The following is a 5,345-nucleotide window of genomic DNA, read 5'->3' on the forward strand; positions in this document are numbered from 1 at the left end:
TGAGAGCGAGAGTGAGACCAAGCCTCTGTGTGGGTGTGTGAGAGAGTGAAACTGTGTGTGTGAGATAGAGTGAGACCAAGCCTCTGTGTGGGTATGTGAGAGAGTGAGACTGTGTGTGTGTGAGAGTGAGACCAAGCCTCTGTGTGTGGGTGTGTGAGAGTGAGACTGTGTGTGTGAGAGAGAGTGAGACCAAGCATCTGTGTGGGTATGTGAGAGAGTGAGACTGTGTGTTTGAGAGAGAGTGAGACTAAGCCTCTGTGTGGGTATGTGAGAGAGTGAGACTGTGTGTACGAGAGAGAGTGAGACCAAGCCTCTGTGTGTGGGTGTGTGAGAGAGTGAGACTGTGTGTGTGAGAGAGAGTGAGACCAAGCCTCTGTGTGTGGGTATGTGAGAGAGTGAGACTGTGAGTGTGAGAGAGAGTGAGACCAAGCCTCTGTGTGTGGGTATGTGAGAGAGTGGGACTGTGTGTGTGAGAGAGAGTGAGACCAAGCCTCTGTGTGTGTGTGTGAGATAGTGAGACTGTGTTTGTGAGAGAGAGTGAGACCAAGCCTCTGCTTGTGTGAGAGAGAGAGTGAGACTGTGTGTGTGAGAGAGAGTGAGACCAAGCCTCTGTGTGGGTATGTGAGAGAGTGAGACTGTGTGTGTGAGAGAGAGTGAGACCAAGCCTCTGTGTGGGTGTGTGAGAGAGTGAGACTGTGTGTGTGAGAGAGAGTGAGACCAAGCCTCTGTGTGTGGGTATGTGAGAGAGTGAGACTGTGTGTGTGAGATAGAGTGAGACCAAGCCTCTGTGTGTGGGTATGAGAGAGAGTGAGACTGTGTGTGTGAGAGAGAGTGAGACCAAGCCTCTGTGTCGGTGTGTGAGAGAGTGAGACTGTGTGTGTGAGAGAGAGTGAGACCAAGCCTCTGTGTGTGGGTATGTGAGACAGTGAGACTGTGTGTATGTGTGAGAGTGAGACCAAGCCTCTGTGTGTGGGTATGTGAGAGAGTGAGACTGTGTGTGTGAGAGAGAGTGATACCAAGCCTCTGTGTGTGGGTATGTGAGAGAGTGAGACTGTGTGTGTGAGAGAGAGAATGAGAACAAGCCTCTGTGTGTGGGTATGTGAGAGAGTGAGACTGTGTGTGTGAGAGTGAGTGAGACCAAGCCTCTGTGTGGGTGTGTGTGAGAGAGTGAGACTGTGTGTGTGAGAGAGAGTGAGACCAAGCCTCTGTGTGTGGGTATGTGAGATAGTGAGACTGTGTGTGTGAGAGAGAGAGACCAAGCCTCTGTGTGGGTATTTGAGAGAGTGAGACTGTGTGTGTGAGAGAGAGTGAGACCAAGCCTCTGTGTGGGTATGTGAGAGAGTGAGACTGTGTGTGTGAGAGAGAGTGAGACCAAGCCTCTGTGTGTGTGTGTGAGAGAGAGTGAGACTGTGTGTGTGAGAGAGAGTGGACCAAGCCTCTGTGTGTGTGTGTGAGAGAGAGTGAGACTGTGTGTGTGAGAGAGAGTGAGACCAAGCCTCTGTGTGGGTATGTGAGAGAGTGAGACTGTGTGTGTGAGAGAGAGTGAGAGCAAGCCTCTGTGTGTGGGTGTGTGAGAGTGAGACTGTGTGTGAGAGAGAGCTGAGACCAAGCCTCTGTGTGGGTGTGTGAGAGAGTGAGACTGTGTGTGTGAGAGAGAGTGAGACCAAGCCTCTGTGTGGGTATGTGAGAGAGTGTGACTGTGTGTGTGTGAGAGTGAGACCAAGCCTCTGTGTGTGGGTGTGTGAGAGTGAGACTGTGTGTGTGAGAGAGAGTGAGACCAAGCCTCTGTGTGGGTGTGTGAGAGAGTGAGACTGTGTGTGTGAGAGAGAGTGAGACTAAGCCTCTGTGTGGGTATGTGAGAGAGTGAGGCTGTGTGTACGAGAGAGAGTGAGACCAAGCCTCTGTGTGTGGGTGTGTGAGAGAGTGAGACTGTGTGTGTGAGAGAGAGTGAGACCAAGCCTCTGTGTGTGGGTGTGTGAGAGTGAGACTGTGTGTGTGAGAGAGAGTGAGACCAAGCCTCTGTGTGTGGGTGTGTGAGAGAGTGAGACTGTGTGTGTGTGTGAGAGTGAGACCAAGCCTCTGTGTGTGGGTATGTGAGAGAGTGAGACTGTGTGTGTGAGAGAGAGTGAGACCCAACCTCTGTGTGTGGGTATGTGAGAGAGTGAGACTGTGCGTGTGAGAGAGAGTGAGACCAAGCCTCTGTGTGTGTGTGTGAGAGAGTGAGACTGTGTGTGTGAGAGAGAGTGAGACCAAGCCTCTGTGTGTGTGTGAGAGAGAGTGAGACTGTGTGTGTGAGAGAGAGTGAGACCAAGCCTCTGTGTGGGTATGTGAGAGAGTGAGACTGTGTGTGTGAGAGAGAGTGTGATACCAAGCCTCTGTGTGGGTGTGTGAGAGAGTGAGACTGTGTGTGTGAGAGAGAGTGAGACCAAGCCTCTGTGTGTGGGTATGTGAGAGAGTGAGACTGTGTGTGTGAGATAGAGTGAGACCAAGCCTCTGTGTGTGGGTATGTGAGAGAGTGAGACTGTGTGTGTGAGAGAGAGTGAGACCAAGCCTCTGTGTCGGTGTGTGAGAGAGTGAGAGTGTGTGTGTGAGAGAGAGTGAGACCAAGCCTCTGTGTGTGGGTATGTGAGAGAGTGAGACTGTGTGTGTGAGATAGAGTGAGACCAAGCCTCTGTGTGTGGGTATGTGAGAGAGTGAGACTGTGTGTGTGAGAGAGAGTGAGACCAAGCCTCTGTGTGGGTGTGTGAGAGAGTGAGACTGTGTGTGTGAGAGAGAGTGAGACCAAGCCTCTGTGTGTGGGTATGTGAGACAGTGAGACTGTGTGTGTGTGTGAGAGTGAGACCAAACCTCTGTGTGTGGGTATGTGAGAGAGTGAGACTGTGTGTGTGAGAGAGAGTGAGACCAAGCCTCTGTGTGTGGGTATGTGAGAGAGTGAGACTGTGTGTGTGAGAGAGAGTGAGACCAAGCCTCTGTGTGTGGGTATGTGAGAGAGTGAGACTGTGTGTGTGAGAGAGAGTGAGTCCAAGCCTCTGTGTGTGGGTATGTGAGAGAGTGAGACTGTGTGTGTGAGAGAGGGTGAGACCAAGCCTCTGTGTGTGGGTATGTGAGAGAGTGAGACTGTGTGTGTGAGAGAGAGTGAGACCAAGCCTCTGTGTGTGGGCATGTGAGACAGTGAGACTGTGTGTGTGTGTGTGAGAGTGAGACCAAACCTCTGTGTGTGGGTATGTGAGAGAGTGAGACTGTGTGTGTGAGAGAGAGTGAGACCAAGCCTCTGTGTGTGGGTATGTGAGAGAGTGAGTCTGTGTGTTTGAGAGAGAGTGAGACCAAGCCTCTGTGTGGGTATGTGAGAGAGTGAGACTGTGTGTGTGAGAGAGAGTGAGACCAAGCCTCTGTGTGTGGGTATGTGAGAGAGTGAGACTGTGTGTGTGAGAGAGAGTGAGACCAAGCCTCTGTGTGGGTGTGTGAGAGAGTGAGACTGTGTGTGTGAGTGAGAGTGAGACCAAGCCTCTGTGTGTGGGTATGTGAGAGAGTGAGACTGTGTGTGTGTGTGAGAGTGAGACCAAGCCTCTGTGTGTGGGTATGTGAGAGAGTGAGACTGTGTGTGTGAGAGAGAGTGAGACCAAGCCTCTGTGTGTGGGTATGTGAGAGAGTGAGACTGTGTGTGTGAGAGAGAGTGAGACCAAGCCTCTGTGTGTGTGTGTGAGAGAGTGAGACTGTGTGTGTGAGAGAGAGTGAGACCAAGCCTCTGTGTGTGTGTGAGAGAGAGTGAGACTGTGTGTGTGAGAGAGAGTGAGACCAAGCCTCTGTGTGGGTATGTGAGAGAGTGAGACTGTGTGTGTGAGAGAGAGTGAGACCAAGCCTCTGTGTGGGTTTGTGAGAGAGTGAGACTGTGTGTGTGAGAGAGAGTGAGACCAAGCCTCTGTGTGTGGGTATGTGAGAGAGTGAGACTGTGTGTGTGAGATAGAGTGAGACCAAGCCTCTGTGTGTGGGTATGTGAGAGCGTGAGACTGTGTGTGTGAGAGAGAGTGAGACCAAGCCTCTGTGTGGGTGTGTGAGAGAGTGAGACTGTGTGTGAGAGAGAGAGTGAGACCAAGCCTCTGTGTGTGGGTATGTGAGACAGTGAGACTGTGTGTGTGTGTGAGAGTGAGACCAAGCCTCTGTGTGTGGGTATGTGAGAGAGTGAGACTGTGTGTGTGAGAGAGAGTGAGACCAAGCCTCTGTGTGTGGGTATGTGAGAGAGTGAGACTGTGTGTGTGAGAGAGAGTGAGACCAAGCCTCTGTGTGTGGGTATGTGAGAGAGTGAGACTGTGTGTGTGAGAGAGAGTGAGACCAAGCCTCTGTGTGTGGGTATGTGAGAGAGTGAGACTGTGTGTGTGAGAGAGGGTGAGACCAAGCCTCTGTGTGTGGGTATGTGAGAGAGTGAGACTGTGTGTGTGAGAGAGAGAATGAGAACAAGCCTCTGTGTGTGGGTATGTGAGAGAGTGAGACTGTGTGTGTGAGAGAGAGTGAGACCAAGCCTCTGTGTGTGGGTATGTGAGAGAGTGAGACTGTGTGTGTGAGAGAGAGAGACCAAGCCTCTGTGTGGGTATTTGAGAGAGTGAGACTGTGTGTGTGAGAGAGAGTGAGACCAAGCCTCTGTGTGGGTATGTGAGAGAGTGAGACTGTGTGTGTGAGAGAGAGTGAGACCAAGCCTCCCTGTGTGGGTGTGTGAGAGTGAGACTGTGTGTGAGAGCGAGAGTGAGACCAAGCCTCTGTGTGGGTGTGTGAGAGAGTGAAACTGTGTGTGTGAGATAGAGTGAGACCAAGCCTCTGTGTGGGTATGTGAGAGAGTGAGACTGTGTGTGTGTGAGAGTGAGACCAAGCCTCTGTGTGTGGGTGTGTGAGAGTGAGACTGTGTGTGTGAGAGAGAGTGAGACCAAGCATCTGTGTGTGGGTATGTGAGAGAGTGAGACTGTGTGTGTGAGAGAGAGAATGAGAACAAGCCTCTGTGTGTGGGTATGTGAGAGAGTGAGACTGTGTGTGTGAGAGAGAGTGAGACCAAGCCTCTGTGTGTGGGTATGTGAGAGAGTGAGACTGTGTGTGTGAGAGAGAGAGACCAAGCCTCTGTGTGGGTATTTGAGAGAGTGAGACTGTGTGTGTGAGAGAGAGTGAGACCAAGCCTCTGTGGGGTTTGTGAGAGAGTGAGACTGTGTGTGTGCGAGAGAGTGAGACCAAGCCTCCGTGTGTGGGTGTGTGAGAGTGAGACTGTGTGTGAGAGCGAGAGTGAGACCAAGCCTCTGTGTGGGTGTGTGAGAGAGTGAAACTGTGTGTGTGAGATAGAGTGAGACCAAACCTCTGTGTGGGTA

The sequence above is a fragment of the Chiloscyllium punctatum genome, unplaced genomic scaffold (genome assembly GCF_047496795.1).
Source record: "Chiloscyllium punctatum isolate Juve2018m unplaced genomic scaffold, sChiPun1.3 scaffold_123, whole genome shotgun sequence".
NCBI lineage: Eukaryota > Metazoa > Chordata > Chondrichthyes > Orectolobiformes > Hemiscylliidae > Chiloscyllium > Chiloscyllium punctatum.